The 19,479-nt window shown below is 42.9% G+C and overlaps 3 non-coding genes across 3 annotated transcripts; 1 reads left to right on the top strand and 2 right to left on the bottom strand.

Moving 5' to 3' along the window:
• Positions 1–6,316: 6,316 nt before the first annotated feature.
• Positions 6,317–6,388, bottom strand: Trnad-guc (transfer RNA aspartic acid (anticodon GUC)). The gene has a single exon. It is a non-coding gene; the product is annotated as a tRNA-Asp (tRNA).
• Positions 6,389–11,617: 5,229 nt separating this feature from the next.
• Positions 11,618–11,690, bottom strand: Trnaf-gaa (transfer RNA phenylalanine (anticodon GAA)). The gene has a single exon. It is a non-coding gene; the product is annotated as a tRNA-Phe (tRNA).
• A 3,285-nt stretch (positions 11,691–14,975) lies between these two features.
• On the top strand, positions 14,976–15,067 carry Trnai-uau (transfer RNA isoleucine (anticodon UAU)). Its single transcript is given in 2 exon segments — positions 14,976–15,013; positions 15,032–15,067. It is a non-coding gene; the product is annotated as a tRNA-Ile (tRNA).
• Positions 15,068–19,479: the final 4,412 nt, after the last annotated feature.

Genomic DNA, 19,479 nt, shown 5'->3' with positions numbered 1-19,479 from the left:
GAGGGAGGAACGTGGCAGTCTCAGGATGTCATCAGGTTCAAATCCCTGCCGAGGGAACATGGTTTGGAGGCAGCGAGTGAAATCCGGGGTCGTCATCACACGGATTGGACATTCTGAAAGGATTGTTTATTCCGTGTCAGGAACCTATTCGTGATCGTAATCGGTTAAAACTATTCAAATTGAATTGATCTTCGTTATTTATAATCTAGTAAGACAAAAACAACTCACCTGCAGAGTGTGTCAGTACTCACCTGCAGAGTGTGTCAGTACTCACCTGCAGAGTGTGTCAGTACTCACCTGCAGAGTGTGTCAGTACTCACCAGCAGAGTGTGTCAGTACTCACCTGCAGAGTGTGTCAGTACTCACCTGCAGAGTGTGTCAGTACTCACCTGCAGAGTGTGTCAGTACTCACCTGCAGAGTGTGTCAGTACTCACCTGCAGAGTGTGTCAGTACTCACCGGCAGAGTGTGTCAGTACTCACCAGCAGAGTGTGTCAGTACTCACCTGCAGAGTGTGTCAGTACTCACCTGCAGAGTGTGTCAGTACTCACCTGCAGAGTGTGTCAGTACTCACCTGCAGAGTGTGTCAGTACTCACCTGCAGAGTGTGTCAGTACTCACCTGCAGAGTGTGTCAGTACTCACCAGCAGAGTGTGTCAGTACTCACCTGCAGAGTGTGTCAGTACTCACCGGCAGAGTGTGTCAGTACTCACCTGCAGAGTGTGTCAGTACTCACCTGCAGAGTGTGTCAGTACTCACTAGCAGAATGTGTCAGTACTCACCAGCAGAGTGTGTCAGTACTCACCTGCAGAGTGTGTCAGTACTCACCTGCAGAGTGTGTCAGTTTGTTGCGTTAACTGCGAAATACACGAGTCAGCGCTTTATACTGTTCGAATAAACCCAATCCCAAGCAGTTTCTATCGTTAGAATCCATGAAATCCGGACAGTGCGAGTTATCTTGAAACAGGTTTTAACTCAGTTCAATTTCAATTGAGAGTGAGCTCCCACGTTTAAAGCTAATACCAATCTGTTAAATTGGACCGTGGTGTTTATACCGCATTCAGTATGGCGCTTGTTCACAACTACTGCGAGAGACTCGGATATCAGCGACTGTATAAATAGTTAATATCAGTGACAGGTGAAATTTGACGTCGCGGCAAAAGAATTAAATTTCTCTCACAGTCCTTGCCCTCTTCCTCTCGCCCTCCCTCTCGTTGTCCCTGTCCCTGTCTCTGTCCCTGTCCCTACCAGTGTCCCTGTCCCTCTCCCTGTCCCTGTCCCTGCCAATGTCCCTGTCCCTGTCCCTGCCCCTGCCAATGTCCCTGTCCCTGTCCTTGTCCCTATCCCTGTCCCTGCCAATGTCCCTGTCCCTCTCCCTCTCCCTGTCCCTGTCCCTGCCAATGTCTCTGTCCCTGTCCCTGTCCCTGCCAATGTCCCTGTCCCTGTCCCTCTCCCCTTTCCCTTTCACCTACGTAACAACATTCTCTCCCTCTTTCTCCCTCTCGCACTCTCTCCCCTTTCTCCCTCACCTCTGACAATGCTTCCCGCTTTATAAACAATTGACGCTATATTTCGGATCATTTTATTAAAGCTATTTGGAGCTCATTCTCCACAGTTGACCTAAAGAGTACAGAACAACTGTACCAATAAATGATCAACGTGGATCTTTATTTACAGTTGACAGCTTGATAAAAGTTATTATATCAATATCACGATCGATTCGAAAGCAAATATATCGAATTAGAATTCTGCTGAATATGCATCTGAATTATAAGTCTTTCTATTTAAAAAATTCCATATATATATTGATATATATTGATTCCTGGAATTTTGGAAGGATGATTTTGTGAATACATCTTACAGAAAGCTCTCAAAATGATAAACCGTGAATCATTTACGAGGAGATATTGACGAGAGTCTTGAGTCCTTTCGATTCAATTCTCTGTGCTTGAGAAATACAATATTTTTGTTGGAAGCAGAAATTGATGCAATGCACGATATCAATCAGTATCCTTGACCTTGTTGTATCCCCATTTGATGTGATCACTAGTCCTACCATTTTTATCATCCATATTATATGTGTTTGTATGAAGAAGAGGGAGAGGGAGAGCCAGGAGAGGGAGAGGGAGAGGGAGAGGGAAAGGGAGAGCCAGGAGAGGGAGAGTGAGAGGGAAAGGGAGAGCCAGGAGAGGGAGAGGGAGAGCCAGGAGAGGGAGAGGGAGAGGGGGAGCCTGGAGAGGGAGAGTGAGAGCCAGGAGAGGGAGAGGGAGAGGGAATATGAAAAGAACTGATCGTCCACACTTTACATGTGTGTTCAGGGATTCACCCGATACATTTTTAATTGAAAATGAACTTCAAACATCAGAAATTAGACAAAATCAATATACCGCATACACTTGAAAAACAAATGTGCAATTTTAGCGTTTCTAAAACCCTCCAATCGGCACTGGCTTCACTAATAATTTACCAGTGTCGTTCAGTTTTAAGCCTCATCGAATCCGGCTGTATTTATGCTTGTCAATATTTCATTCGTTTGCGGTAATGAAATTGTTTCAATAAGGCTATATGCGATACCGATGACTTTTGCAGTTTCCCGAGGTGGGAGAGAGCGAAGGGGGATAGGGAGAGCGACAGAGCAAGGATCGTAGATACATTGTTCCTGGTGGATCCTAACGAATTGCCACTTCAAGAATCCTCTATTGTCACAGGAGTTGATGTCCTACTGCACACTGGCGACACCTGGTGGATCCATACTTGCCACAAGTGGAATCCTCGATTGCCGCCGTAATCGATGTCCTACTGTACACTAGTGACACCTGGTGGATCCTCACTTGCTACCAGAAGAATCATCGATTGTCGCAGTAGTTGATGTCCTACTGTACACTAGCGACACCTGGTGGATCCTCACTTGCCACCAGAAGAATCATCGATTGTCGCAGTAGTTGATGTCCTACTGTACACTAGCGACACCTGGTGGATCCTCACTTGCCACCAGAAGAATCATCGATCTTCGCAGTAGTTGATGTCCTACTGTACACTAGCGACACCTGGTGGATCTGTCACTTACCACAGGTGGAATCCTCTTACCCAAACTGAGCCTCCTGCCTCAATCCACTCCATTCCATTTCATATATTGGATACGTGAAGAAATTTAAGTTAATACCAGTCTATAAAACTTGCCCATGTATTAGATATGTTATCATCACTCTTTAAAAAACTGATCGTCCACAGTTCACATGTTCTCAGGAATTCGCCTGAGATATTTTCCATCGATAACGAACTACAAACACCAGATATCAGACACTTTGCATTATTAACTTTAAGTAACACCCAACAAATATCACGTTCGATTTACTTTCAACGTAAACACTCTGGGTCCGGTTCTACAGTTGTGAGTTAAAGTTAACTCAGAGTTAAAATCAGTTCATTTTCAATGTTTTAACTCTAGAATCAAATTTAACTAATCAAAATTAGAACTGTGGAACTGGACCCTGGTTGCACGCGGCTGCCATCTACTGGACACGACTGTTAAATCTCTCCCTACAATATCCAGCGTGGTTTCCGCGAATACCGTCTTAGCTTCGGTAATTAACGGCACAGGAACGTATCCGTTACCGTGGCAATAGCGACAATTATACATATATAAATGTGTGAAAGTGATATCTCCTTCATAAACGTAGATGAATTTATTTATTAGGTTAGAGAGTTTGTGATTCCTCTGCACTTTATCAGTTATAAATATTCAAATGAGGTAAGCAGAAAGCACGGTTATTATTATTTTTATTATTACTATTATTATTTGTATTCTTATTATTATTATTATTGTTATTATTCTTACTATTATCATTATTATTATTGTTATTATTATTATTATTATTATTATCATTATTATTATTTTAATTATTACTATTATTATTCTTATTATCATTATTGTTGTAAGTAATTTTCAATTTTGTACACAAAAAAAATCCGTTTGATTTTTTTATTTTTCGTTTACTGGAAAACGCTTTATTCAGAGGGCGTACTCTTTTATGACCTCCGAAATCTTCGGTTGGCTCCTCACAAAATCCGAATCATGCCACCTCGACAGAAAGGAGGTTTCCGAGACTCCAAAAAGTCACGTGTGACCAAAAAAAGAGTACGATTAGAGGCAAACGGAATCCCCGATCTGATAAAAGAGTTCGCCCTGAGTTGAATGAAATGGAATATGGGCTCAGCGCCCACGAAAACGCGATAGAGATCGACTTGGGAATGACTATCTTGTCAAGGGCGGATTTTCGGCGGGTTGGAATCAAAATTCGAATGCGACCTCCGAATTGTCAGGAAAACATTTTTGAGAAGAGAACTTGATAAGAAAAGAAATAAATCCAAAAAGGCCCTCGATAATAATGAATGTGGGGTTTGCCGACAGGGGGCAGGCTGTGTATCGATAACTACCAATCGAAAGACTTCTTATTTAAAGCGATGTCCGCAATTTCTGGAAAGACCTCTTTGCAAAGAAAACTTTTGAAATATAAAAAAATTATTCAAATGGCCTCCGAGGCCTGAAAAGCCCCGGCGGAGTCGTTTGGTTGCAAATAATTTTGAAATTCTTTATTTTAGGCACATTGATAATTGACCCGCCCAGAATATCGTAGACTTTCATCCATAAACATTATACTTCACAAGACACGATTAAGTTGACGACAGGTCTGCAATAGCCTACATACAACACGTGTGGTTTGTTGATTTATCAACGACGCCGGATTTTGTCCAGGTTATAGAGAAAATATGAACGGGCGCCGAGGAAGCAGTCCGACCGGTCGCATCAGCATGCTCGACTTGTGTCAAAAACTTGAACATCTCAAGCGCACCCGTTCTGAAGAGGCGGCACGACCCGAGCGTTGCGTGTCGCCCCCTAGCGGCGACTGTCTACCCGTATTGAGGTGTACTTCGGAGCGGCCGCAGTCTCTGACGCGTCTGATCAATACGAACAAAGCGTTGAGACAATACGAACCTCCTCGGTCGCCGAAACTCGCCAAAAAGGGCGAAATCTACCCGACCTGTCTGTTCACCGAGCCGCGGCGCAGTTTCTCGAAAACTCACCCGACGCCCATCGAATCCAACGTGGCATCGCCATTATACGATCGTCGTAGATGTTTCTCAATCTCCAACGACCGGTTGTCATCGTTGACGTCATCGTCTGAATCGTGCGCGCACAATGTGCGCACGCGTACCAATTCGTCCGCGTTCGAGCTGAAATCGATTTCGCGCTACGGACGCGCCGGCGGCAAGGTCGACGACGAACAACTGAGGTTATCGCCGGTAGGTGGCGACGCTTTGTCACCGATTGCGCCGCTTACGCCACCTGTCGGCGGTAATAGTAACAGCAACAGGCATACGATGTTCCGTAGAAGTCTAAACGGCAGACGTCTCTCGAAGGAGCCATTGATCGATGAGAACGAAAGTTGTGACGTCATCGTCGACCCGAAAGTGACCAGCCCAATCGATTTGGACGTCATTACGCCATTGTGGCCGTCAGCTGTCGACTCAGACCGTCTCGTGTTCGCACCTAATCGACCAATCCTTCCTCGCATTCGGTCGCAGTCTCTGGCAACGTATCCGGAAGAATCGGTCACCACGCCGCCACCTAGCGGCGTGGTGTTGAAACAGGTCTCAGCGCTTTGCGGCAGCAGTTCGCTAGCGCAGCGCCGTCTGGGTTACAAAAAGAGTCTCAGTGAGAATAACATCGACATGATGAAATATCCGAAACTGCCCGAGATCAAATCCCCTAAAGAGATCCCTGACCTTTAAACGCCCGATATGCATACATAAGGAGCCATCCTCCCTCGGCAGGGATTCGAACCTGATTACGTGGCTAGATTCTGCCACGGTGCGAAGCCTGCTACACTAGACCGCAGCGCTGGTTTACCGCACGAAAGCTTGCAGCGCCAATCAGACTTTGCCCGTTGTATAAACGCTGAGGCAAATTTCGCTGCAAGAGTTTTCGTGCGGCAAACCTGCGCTGCGGTCTAGTGTAGCAGGGGTTCGTACCGTGGCAGAATTTCGCGACGCCCTCAAGTACGAATCCCTGCAGGGAAGCCGGCAAAGTGTTGTTCGATAACAATCACCTTAGAATATCGTTCTCAAAGGAAAACAAGCAATTTTGAAGCATTTTGCTCAAAGGTGAAAGCATAGGGAGTTAAGCACTATGCTGTGTATTATTATAAGTACCCAGGCTCCTCAGGTCTAGGGTCTTATTATTTTCCATCACCACACGTCTAAAACGACATCGAAAAGCTTAAACTGGTGGCCGAACGAAAAAGTTTGGTAAAAAATCTCCCCGGCCGGGAATCGAACCCGGGTCTCGCACGTGACAGGCGCGGATACTCACCACTATACTACCGAGGACTGTTCTTCGAATTTTCCTCCAATATCATAATAACATTGATTCAAATTGATACCTCTGTATATGCTAATGGTTTTTTCTTCGTTGTAATTCTTTATATATTTCAATTATTTCTATATATATATATATATATATATATATATATATATATATATATATATATATATATATATATATCCTTTTTCTAGCGTCAAAATGCGTCACAACTAATTTGACGTCAATAATTATGATGATAGTATTTATCAGATACGAATAATAACGAACGAGCAAATTATTTTTCAAATGGGTTTAATTACATGGAACTTTTACAAAAATGTAATTCACGAAGAGTTACAAAAATAGCAGTTTATTTTCTTATATACGGCGCTGTATAGGCATTGATCCTAATATTTTAGTGATCGAGGCAAGAAGAATATATTAAATAAGGTTTATTGTGATAAAAAGCTAAAAGAGTAGCCTAGTAGCTTTAGACTCAATTCTACGAGCAATTATCACAACTAAGAGATAAGTGACGTTTAGACTCAATTCTATGAACTCATTTTCAAAAACTAAGAGAGTAGTGACGTTTAGTTTAGACTCAATTCTATGAGCCATTTTCAAAAACTAAGAGAGTAGTGACGTTTAGACTCAATTCTATGAGCCATTTTCAAAAACTAAGAGAGTAGTGACGTTTAGTTTAGACTCAATTCTATGAGCCATTTTCAAAAACTAAGAGAGTAGTGACGTTTAGACTCAATTCTATGAGCCATTTTCAAAAACTAAGAGAGTAGTGACGTTTAGTTTAGACTCAATTCTATGAGCCATTTTCAAAAACTAAGAGAGTAGTGACGTTTAGACTCAATTCTATGAGCCATTTTCAAAAACTAAGAGAGTAGTGACGTTTAGTTTAGACTCAATTCTATGAGCCATTTTCAAAAACTAAGAGAGTAGTGACGTTTAGACTCAATTCTATGAGCCATTTTCAAAACTAAGAGAGTAGTGACGTTTAGTTTAGACTCAATTCTATGAGCCATTTTCAAAAACTAAGAGAGTAGTGACGTTTAGACTCAATTCTATGAGCCATTTTCAAAAACTAAGAGAGTAGTGACGTTTAGTTTAGACTCAATTCTATGAGCCATTTTCAAAAACTAAGAGAGTAGTGACGTTAAGACTCAATTCTAGGAGCCATTTTCAGAAACTAAGAGAATAGTGACGTTTAGACTCAATTCTATGAACTCATTTTCAAACACAGTTTTGAGAATCGTCACAAAGAACGCGCGTAGTTATAACGTCACTTCTCTCTCACCCTCCCTGCTTTTCTTCAAGATTGTAGTTTTTTTCTATCAACTTAAATTCATGTTGTATGTACATAAAGTCACTTGTCTACGCACTGTCTATGGGAACATACGTAAACGTATATCTTGTATTGATTTTTTCTGTTCCCTGCGTGTCGACTGTATACAATGTGTATTCTACTCAGTTTTTGTGAATTCGCCCGAAAGAAAGTGTCAATAAAGCTGTGTTTAAAGTGTTTATTTTGGAAAGGTTTGTTGCGGTTTGTTAACGATTTTATTTCCAAGGTGTCGGGAACAGCATTGGATACATATATATATATATATATATATATAACATGATATGCGGGATTCGAACCCCACGCGAAGAAATATATTGAAAAAGTGCTAATATAATATCAGGAAATATACACACGTGATAATTATCGTCTGCACTTTTCGCCTTTTCACCTTACGAACCAATCAAAAGGACACGATTAATACCGGTACTACGAGTCTGGGTCCTAGAGTCAGATTACTTCAAGTTAATCTATGTTATATTTGATTGATTAATTTTGATTTTATTTGATTTTCTGGCCCTCATACAATGTTATCTTGTCGCTTGATGACAAACAGGATCAGATTCAACACGCGTTTGAAGCTACGACGAATTACGGACGTCGTTGTTAAGACTGGTTCCAGAGATGTCAGATACAGGCAGTAATTCGGGGCCGAGTTTAGTAGCTTTAAATGGTTAAATCGGAAGTATTGTCCGCGTTGGAAACGTGAAGTCGCCGATAGCAAGTAAATCAAAAATTTTAGTTTCCGTTTAAACTGGAGCCTGAACTGCTGAACGTCTAACTGGGTCCATCTCGGGACGTGAAAGAGTCGCCCGAGAGACATCTGTTGCGCCGAGTTCTGATCATCGAGAAATAATGGCCGGCTCCACGCGCGCGCGCTCGCGCCATCTTTCAACTTTAAAAGGATCTAATCCATTTACATTTCGATGTTTCCTCGAGCTTACCGTTAATTGAACCTAGCAGCCGCATCCTTAGTCAGTAATACTGATGTTGAATGTTTCATCTTAAGATATGCATTTTTGGTCAGAACAGTAGAACTGGCTCAGTCAGCTGTTCGGTATCAGTTCTACGGTGTTGTGAGCTCAAGTTTTTGATTTTTTCACTGAAAACTAACCTTAGACAAACATTTTCAATAGATTTTTATAAAATGCATGAAAATAATGTCAAAATTTTTGAAATATCTTGAGCCAAATTTTGTTTGCACTGATTTTTTGAAGGACACTTTGAACGTTTTAGGCGGTACGTTCGCTACCCCCGAACCTCCCCTTCACCTCAGCACGGTCCTGCGGGTTTCATATCATTTCCAACCGAATATTCATTACTTGCTACTTACATAAATTTAATTTGACATACTCAGACACAATGTCGATGCTTGAACGGTATAAAACAATAAGCGAAATTCACCAAAATCCCAGGCAGTCATATTTTGATGGATTTAAAAGCCGCACCGAAGCGCCTCGGGGGTAAGCAGGGTCAAGTAATAGTCAGTGACATTCATCATGACATTCATCAGGGCGATGGATGAGTCGGGACGGCTCCGATAAAACGAAGGACATTAATAACACGCGAAGAGCCGACCGCGATTTCATGAATATAGATAATACGTTACCCGGATAGAAACTGGTATCGGGAATGTAGCTTCAAATCACCACCGCCGACGAATCTTAAGTAATTGATGATGAAATTGCTCTCTGTCGGACAGACGACAGATACTCCGGGGCGGCCGTTGACGGTATCTGAGCGTCTGTTATTTACGACGAACATTGGGAACAATGACCGACGCGTTCTCTTATGGGGCAATCATCGCCCGACAGGCCATAAACAGACATTCTTAAAACGTTCGAAACGCTACTAGACCGCTTCGGTTAATATCGGTTCACGGCGGTAGTTATTAGTATCATAAATCAAAAACCGTTGCCGGAATCGTCTGCGAAATTAGTACCGGCTGCTGCGATATGGAATTGGTCGCCTGCCAGCCACCGGATCACCGATCATACACAATAATAAGTGCAAACGCCGAATTCTTCCGCACAGGCATCAAAAAATGCAGGAATTCGGCAATAAATATCCGTACGAGACAACTTGTCAATCAGTTGATAAGCGCCTCCTGGTGGACAAGCAAGTTCCCCTGGGTTCAGTTTCAAGCGGTTATTGCGAGAAGTCGTCATTATTCGACGCTGACCTAATTTGTGAAGGTCATTCGAGGCGACCTCAGTGAAATTAGGTCACAAGTATCATCGTACTCTGGGTATGTGCTAATCGTTTCTCTTGCCTCGCATGCCCTATTACGCATTTCCGTTTGCGGCTTTCCTACGCGTGGAAATTAATAGAGGAGTGTGAAAGAAAAGGGCAGGCAGAGGCGAGGGAGACAGGGGGAGAGTAGGAGGGACGAAGAGAGGGAAGGGAGGCGGGGAGAGAGAGTAAGAGGGGAGGATGATATAGGGGGTAGAGGGAGGAGAGAGAGGGAAAGGGAGAGAGATAGGAAGAGGGAGAGAGAGAGGGAGAGGGAGAGGGAGAGGGAGAGGCAGAGGGAGAGGGAGGAGAGAGAGGGAGAGGGAGAGGGAGAGAGATAGGGAGGAGAGGGAGGGAGAGGGAGAGACGAGAGGGAGAGGGAGAGGGAGAGAAATAGGCAGTTAGAGATGCTTCCATGATATTTCAAACAACTCTAAAAAGCTTTTTATTCACGGATGTCGAACAATATTTGACTAAATGCTAATTGTGGCAGTGCGCGAAACGATCACGCGTCTGTCATCAAATATAATTCACTTTCAATTGAAATGAAACAGAAAGCAACCACTACAAGAACCCGAACGTTCCATTACGACAACGAGTCGTAATTCTGTCATTTTGTGAATTAATTGCGGGCGTCAAACCGAATCAGCGTCAACACGATATCCCCGCGCACGCGCGCGAGCTCGTAAAATCTAAATCAACAAAACTACAAAAAAATCTGTGTCTAACGTTTTTTTTTTCAAATACTGTGAATACATGGCATTTACGACAATACGTTCTGGCATTGTTTCCAGATTTTCGCAAAAAATACCATCAGAAGTTTCCTGGGCATATTTTCTTGGGTTGGGTCAGCCTACTACCGACTACCACGAATTGTCAAATGCCTTGTCAGATGCCTTAGCTGTTGTTACATTGTATTTCCGCAAATTCTGTAAACTGGGATCCAACCCGAAATTGTATCCTCTTCTAGAAAAACTTCGTTTCATTCAGCGTCTAGATTCTAGTTGCTCGAACTTTTCGAAAAAGGAATAACATTTCGAGAATCTGTTTCGATTTTTATCACTCTTTTCCGATACGATGCTGCGAATCAAATATGGTAATTTAGGGTGTTTGCTGAATTGAGGTCGAATTTGAAATTTGAAATCGAAAACCGTTAGTCACTATCACACAACGGTCGAGTTCGTAATTCGATCGATAGTCGGAGAACTATTTTTTGTCGTCGTTATTGACGAGAGGAAAATCACTCCGCCCGATTTATCGATCGATGAATCATTACGCCATTCGTAGAGCAGACTTGAATTCGAATGAGATTATCACGGTTATGACGGTTATTTTTTTTCTCCTAATTCGAAATTTTGAAATTCGACCAGATCCACGCGTCACAGCTGAGATGAACTGAACGAATTAAAGGATAGTATTTCAGTATCCAAACTCCCTTCCCTTGTCCGACGTATTCAGAGCCGTCTTCGTCTTCTGTGTTGATATACAAAATGGATAAAATGGCAGATACAAAATGTTGGGTGAATTTCTCTATTTCGTTAAAACTTCGAGCGGTAAAACTTGGAAGTTTTACCGCTAAAGTAGGCGATGATAGGAAAAAATATTGATAATACCTTCATAGAAAGTGTCGACGATTCAAAAAGCGGTATTTATATGAAACCAAAATATCTGCCGAAACCCGGGATCGAACCAGGGACCTTTAGATCTTCAGTCTAACGCTCTCCCAACTGAGCTATTTCGGCTGACTACGAACTGCCCAACGGTAGTCCACATTACGCGGGCATTCTAACAAATAAACATTAAGACTTCCTTCGACGAGGAGACATTTTCCTGTTTCGAATGTTAACAGAGCATTGTACATTGTATTCGGACTCATTGAGATGATATTGTTCGAAATAAAAGTCTAAGTTTGTGAAAAAAATAGATGCAGTTTACAAAAAAAAGAAATTCATTAATAAATAATAATGAGAAACAACACATTGTCGACAAATAGACATAAATGCAGAAATAATGAAACATTAAATTATGCTGGAGTTATGTAGAATTCTAATATATCGATAATTGAATTGAATTGGCCGGCAACCAGTCTAGCCCCCATATATTGATTACGTAGTGCACACGTTCTCTCAAAAATGATTATGAAAAACTACCAAAAAGAGAATAAGATTGATGGAATATATCCAGTTACAAAATAAGCGCCAAATTTCACAATCGTTATTTTGAAACGCCAATATCGATGACGTAGTGCGCATCGACTCGCACACGACCCTCCATTGTACCAATTGTTGTAACGGTTTTTACGGCATCAACAGATCTAACTACATCGCTAACAAAAACCGCGGCGCCCCAACTCGATCAAATAACTATGATTCAGAAATTCTGAAGCGAAACAGAAACTAATAAAATCACCGGGTTTATAAAACGCGCCGCTTTCGAAAAATGATTAATCATCGTAGTTTTTATTCCGATTTCAATTTAGCTGTCTCTAAAACTAGCTACGATTTGTCATCATTTTAACAGGAAATAAGTGTTCTCCTATGAATTTTAAAACAATCTCTGTTCGTGTGTGCTGGAACGCGATATGTTTCCACGCTGTTCGTTCGATCGCGTGTACGTGTAGAAATCACCGAAATGCCCAGAATTCAAGACGGAAATCGTTAAACCCTTTCAGTGCGTCTACACCGCAGTGCGGTGTACGAATCAGTGATGGATTTTGCTAGTACACCGCACTGCGGTGTATTTATCTAATTAGTAATTACATCTCTTGAAAAATTGCAGCACCTGTCAAACATAGTGAGATATTAGTAACTAACGATACCCTGCACCGTGGTGTAGACGCACTATAGTGGTATTCCTGTTATATAACACACTAGGGTGGAATTCTTTAGAATTTTAGAATTACCTCCAGCACTATAGGGTATTAATTAGTCAGCACTGAAAGGGTTAACAAATATCTATTTATTTATTTTATTTACACTCAAACCCATTACAGGTATTAGAGGGACAACACAAAATTTACAGATGTATAACACAGTACAAAAAATTACAAATTCAATAACACATTTTGTTTAAATGAACAAACAGGAAATAACATAGTAACTGATATAGGATTCCGTAGTGATTTTCCTAGCTCACAGAATTTACAAGAAAAGTAGTTGTTAGTTAATTCAGTTTATTGATGAGCCAACCGAGCTGTTGCGAGAGCTAGAACAAGAGTCTAGAACAAGAGAGAGAACCCGAGAATGAGTCCGCGACAGGCGTATTCATACTCTCAGATGGCCACGTCAATTGAACGATGACCATCTGGATTACTTGATGACCACGAAGGCCACGATGGCAAAACAATGACCATCTGGATTAACCACGAAGGCCATATTTACTAATGAAGAGTTTCAAATATGTGCTCAAATTTCCGGAGCATATGTTTCACTGTAAGCTATCTAAGCTCATCTTCTATATATCATAACTAATTAGAACTATCCATGCATAGAGCTTGGAGTAATCGTTTGAATCATTACTCCAAGCATAGATATATACATTCAAATATTCTAACGCTTTAGAAAAATACAAATGAGAGCAGTCATTCAGTTGACAACAAGACCTACATCTACAGTGGCTCCCTCTAGTTTCAGTGCACCAGCACGTGGTTCTCTTCAAGTAATTATTTCACCGAGCCCAACACGTGGCTCCCTCTTGTAGATATTTCGGTGCACCAACAGGTGGCTCCCTCTGGTAGATATTCTAGTGCACCTCCCTGGTGGTTATTCATCTCAGAGTACGCAACCCCAGAAAGTAGATATTTCACAGAACATTTCAGCTTCCAAAGCCCCCCTCAGAATTCTGAGGCGACATTTTATAGACATTTTTTCAGGTTAGAATCCATATCCTATGGACAAGTGGATTTTGTGGAATTTAGGGATATATTTTCGATTTGTCTCCGATCAGGTTGGATTTGACGATGTCGGTAAAGGTGTTAAGTAAGACAAATTCGAATTTTCAACCTGCCTAATTTACCATAAAACGATTCGCACCCGGCCTCCGCCGGTCGCTAAAAAGGTTTACGCCAGAAACGAGAATAAAGTGCTCGAAATGTCGCCGCTTCCCTGGCAACGAATTACTCGAGACGAGCTTTGATTTATGACGTAACGTATCCAAGCATCGCGACGCCAAACGAGGAACAAGTGCGCGTGACAAGTGCGCGGAACAATAGGTCTTCATTAAACGTGAAACATGTAGAGTAAATCATTGTATTTGCGCGAGGCGGAGTTCCGAGCGAGAATACCGATTTGTAACACTTAAAACATTGACAAATGAACGACAGACGATCCGAGTAATTAACTGCTGATTATTGCGACGTAACGTGGCGCCATCTGTCGTCTGCGATCACACCGATGTGAGTGATGAAGTTAGCCGCGGTTGATGGTATATACAAGGATGAAAAGTTAGTTAAGTTAACAACTTTATAAAGCCTAACCATCACACGTTCCTCCTTCAACCCGGTGACGCCGTGTCACATTACCACGTACCTCTCTTGGCGGGTTCCGCACCTGTGGAACTAGGTCCTGAACTGTGGAACTGGGTCCTGTGCTGTCACGTTGGACTGGGCGCTGAGCTGTAGAACTGGGCGCTGAGCTGTAGAACTGGGTCCTGAGCTGTGGTCAGACTTAAAAATCCAGTAGAATACCGATGCCTGTGCCTTATCTCGTGTTAAAATTTCAAATTGCCATTCGGTTTTGACTTTCCGAATTATGGAAAACTCAGTGGCATATGACATTTAAAAAAAAATCATCTCTAAACCTTGCCAGAAAAGTCACCTGCCAGCCCACTAATCCCAGGTGACACTGGCAAACTGCCACAGAAAGTAAGTGGATATAATGGGACTTAAAAAAACTAGCTGATGTGATTGTGGGATTTATGGAGATGGACCTATACCTAAAACAGTATCTAGATATACCAGACGTCGACGATTTAAAGTTCTGAAAGTTCTGGTCTATCATCTGTCACTGGTTGTTATCATGACATATCGAGCCCCAGTGGCACAATCGGTTAGCGCGCCGTACTTATAGACAGTCGTGGCTGAGCTATGCGGAGGTTGAGAGTTCGAGCCTCTCCTGGGGCAATGATCTTTTTCTCAACAACCATTTTTACTTCTTTATACAAGAAAACCAATGCATTTGACTCGAATATTGTTTCCATAAACTTTGATTATCAATTTTCCGCCATTGCATCAGAATTAACCTTGAATTTGACTCTGGCCTATAGCTTTATTCCAAATATAGTCTAAAAATATAAATAGGAATTTTAGATTGGCTTAAGAACTAGATTTTAGACTGGATCCATATTCTATGACTGCGCAACGGGTGGAGTAAGAATCCTGTCGGAGTAATGTGGAACTGTCAATCCCACCATACTAGGATTGCTATTTTTTTTTTTGAACGAACTAGTTGTCGTGACGCCGGTCGCCGCGGAAATGCCGCCATATTTTTACGATTATTTGAATAAGTTCGCAAGTAAACCCGGCGAACGTGTCCGAGTTGATTAGATATCGGGTAATTAGGTAATCGCAGACGATTCCGCGGAGCTGGTTGAGAGCGACAGACGATCACACACACACACACATCGATCAACGACACACGATCGGCTCGAATATCCCAGTAAACCCCACTAACGCATTAAGATCTATCCAAACATTACTGAAACGGTTCCGATTACTGATTTATTTCAATTAGATCGCCTCTCAGGGAGTGGGGCTACGTACGCCGCATACTTAGTCACAGAGAGGGGTGAGGGGGGAGGGGGTTCAGTTTGTTCTCAATGAACCTAAACCAAACATTTTTTACGGGATACGCATTGCTCTGAACCACAGAACACACAAATGAACCACAAATGAACCACACCCTCTCTCCCACGAGATGCAGAGAAATGCTAATAAAAGAATCACCAACGCTCTCTCCATCCGCGGTGAAGAAAGATAAGGATTTCCATAAGCGGAAATTACGTTGTCTACTGAATTTATGAATGAATATTAACTTCAGTTAAATGGCTACTACGCTTCAACCAACACGATCCCCGGGGACCTGCGAGCAGTATAATCATAATTAATTAATCTCTCGTCCTTCGGGAAAAAATGTACTGAATCTTCGTTCAGTTTTTTCATTCATCCCATTGGAATTTATATATTTTCATCTATCGCCTCTCTCTCTCTCTCCCTCTCCCTCCATCTCTCCCTCTCCCTCCATCTCTCCCTCTCCCTCCATCTCTCCCTCTCCCTCTCCCTCCATCTCTCCCTCTCCCTCTCCCTCCATCTCTCCCTCTCCCTCCATCTCTCCCTCTCCCTCTCCCTCCATCTCTCCCTCTCCCTCTCCCTCTCCCTCTCCTTCCATCTCTCCCTCTCCCTCTCTCTCCATCTCTCCCTCTCCCTCTCCCTCTCCCTCTCCCTCTCCCTCTCCCTCTCCTTCCATCTCTCCCTCTCCCTCCATCTCTCCCTCTCCCTCTCCCTCTCCCTCTCCCTCTCCCTCTCCCTCTCCCTCTCCCTCTCCCTCTCCCTCTCCCTCTCCCTCTCATCTCCCTCTCCCTCTCCCTTCATCTCTCTCTTCCCCTCTTCCTCTCCCTCTCTCTCTCTCTCTATCTCCCTCTCTATCTCCCTCTCCATCTCCTCCCTCTCTTTTATTGTTTTTTCTTAATCTTATTGTGGGTTTTTCACATTATCTTTGTCATTCTTTTCCACCCGCACCGTCCACCACGCAAGAGCGAATGTAAGATAAAAGATTTTTTTTTGTTGAAAATTACAAGTCGCGCTGAGACAGTCTAATTGAACAGCGTATGTCATGCTATATTTTTTGTTTGTCTCGCACAAATTTCCCCTGTCGTGAATTAAAGCCATCAAATCAGCCATTTCGCGCTCGCTGCGGTGTGATTTCATATCCATAAAACACACGGGCACAGAATCAAATATATCCATCCGTTAAATCATGAGGAAATTTGGAGGTAATTGAAGCGTCGAAATCATAACTAACTACTAGCGAAAACCTGGAGGATCCTCACTTGCCACAAGTGGAATCCTGTCCTACTGCACACAAGCGACACCTGGATGATCATCACTTGCCACAAGTAGAATCCTCTATAACCGCAGTAGTTGATGTCCTACAGCACGCTAGCGACACGTGGTGGATTCTCACTTGCCACAAAACAGTGGAATCCTCTGTTACTGCAGTAGTTGATATCCTACAGCACACTAGCGACACCTGGTGGATCCTCACTTGCCACAAGTAGAATCCTCTATAACTGCAGTAGTTGATGTCCTACAGCACGCTAGCGACACCAGGTGGATTCTCACTTGCCACAAAACAGTGGAATCCTCTGTTACTGCAGTAGTTGATATCCTACAGCACACTAGCGACACCTGGTGGATCCTCACTTGCCACAAGTGGAATCCTCTATAACTGCAGTAGTTGATGTCCTAAAGCGCACTAGCGACACCTGGTGGATCCTCACTTTCCACCAGCAGATTGCCAGATTGCCACATTCGCATTCGAGTAGAGATTTTTTTAAAGGAAATCAGAATTTCATAAACATTCACGATCACAACAAAAAATTTTCATCAAATTTCGATCCATTCTTGATTTGGCGGTGTTGTTTTTTTTTCATTTTTCATTACTGAACCCGACCGATGCATCCGTGCGCAAAGCGCAGGCTGCGTCGCCGTCGCAATCGCAGATATCACGCGCTCCGGAAAAAAGAAACCAGAAACGGAATATCGGATTTTCATAATTCTCGCTTCACACTTCATCAAATATCTGATGGATTCTTGACGTTTAGATTTAATAAAAATGTGACCACGCAAGAGCTCTTTCTTTGTGGAAGAATTAATTTTTCTTACGCTTATACAATCGACCAATACACACCACAGATACTGTGGCAAGTGATGAACCACCAGGTGGCACAAGTGTACAGTAGGGCAAGTGCAGCTTGTGGCAAGTGAGGATCCAATGTCACTAGTGTGCAGTAGGACATCAACTACTGCGGCAATAGAGGGTTCCACTTGTGGCAAGTGGGGATCCACCAGGTGTCGCTAGTGTGCAGTAGGATATCAACTACTGCGGCAATAGAGGATTCTACTTGTGGCAAGTGAGGATCCACCAGGTGTCGCTTGTGTGCAGTAGGATATCACCTACTGCGACAATAGAGGATTCCACCTGCGACTGTTACCACTAGGACTCGAACCAATGCAATTTAGATCGATGACTGACCAACCGTACGTCACTGGCTGTAACTATTGGGATTGAGTCTCGTCATCGATCGAGTCGGTCACATGATATCACTACTTACTCTTACACAATTCCGCTCGGTAAAACATGCATCCAATTTCACTGAGACTTAACGGAAAGTAGTCATTATAAAACAGTGATTTGATATTCGAGTAATAAAACGAGGCAGCAGAAGACGAGCCCCGGGGCAGTAAAACCGTCTGTCTATCGGCGCGCACCCGTCTAATACACTCATCTGCTCAATCTACAGTTAGCGACGTCGGCGATAAAAATGTTCATTATCCTCCGCGTTAATAGCTGCGCGCAGACTCGACGGACCCGAAAACGGTAATGAACGAAAATAAAAGATTTTGATGGTGAAGATCTATCATATATTTTTTTTGTTCTCTATTTTGTGTCATATGGGTTCACCTGCCGCGCGGAGGAGTGTCCGTTGGCAGAGTTAAGCGATGTCATCAGGTTCGAATCCCAGTCGCGGAGGAACGTGGTAGAGTCTCACGTTGTCATCAGGTTCGAATCCCTGCCGAGGGAGAAATGTGGCAGTCTCACGATGTCATCAGGTTCGAATCCCTGTCCAGGGTGAACGTGATAGAGTCTCACGATGTCATCAGGTTCGGATCCCTCCCCAGGGGGAACGTGATAGAGTCTCACGATGTCATCAGGTTCGAATCCCTCCCCAGGGGGAACGTGATAGTGTCTCACGATGTCATCAGGTTCGAATCTCTTCAGAGGGATGTGTCTACTAGGGGCAGGGGTTTGTACTGTGACAGAGTCTCACGATGCGGCAAAGTTTCTTTTTAAACATTTTCATATATCCATGTACGAAAATATACAATAAAAAAAAACATATACTATTTTTTCAAGCGTGATTATGGTCTACGCAGTGAGCGACAGCTGAAACCGGTATGACATGATTTTCCGTTTAGATTCGTCGCACAACAAGTCGCTTTTCGTCGAGTTCGTATGAATCATATTCTAGTTAACAGCACAGCGTCTTAGAATATCGTTCTCACTGGAGGCACGAATTGAAACCACTTGTCGACTTGTAGTTTAGCTAATCTTAGCTAATCCGGTAGGCGGTCCACCACCTGGACCGGTGCACCGAACCACGGATGTTACGTTTGCCGGACGACTGCTCTAAGGGTTCGAGTAAAATGATGTTTACTCTTCTAAATCATACAGCTAATCTAAACACTTAAGACCGGAATTGAAGATTCAAAATTAACAATTTAAGAATGGTCGGTGCTGACTAAAAAATGATCGT

The sequence above is a fragment of the Tubulanus polymorphus genome, chromosome 10 (assembly GCF_964204645.1).
Source record: "Tubulanus polymorphus chromosome 10, tnTubPoly1.2, whole genome shotgun sequence".
Classification (NCBI taxonomy): Eukaryota; Metazoa; Nemertea; class Palaeonemertea; order Tubulaniformes; family Tubulanidae; genus Tubulanus; species Tubulanus polymorphus.
The sequence above is the reverse complement of the archived record's forward strand: the minus strand, read 5'-3'. Positions and strand labels throughout refer to the sequence as shown.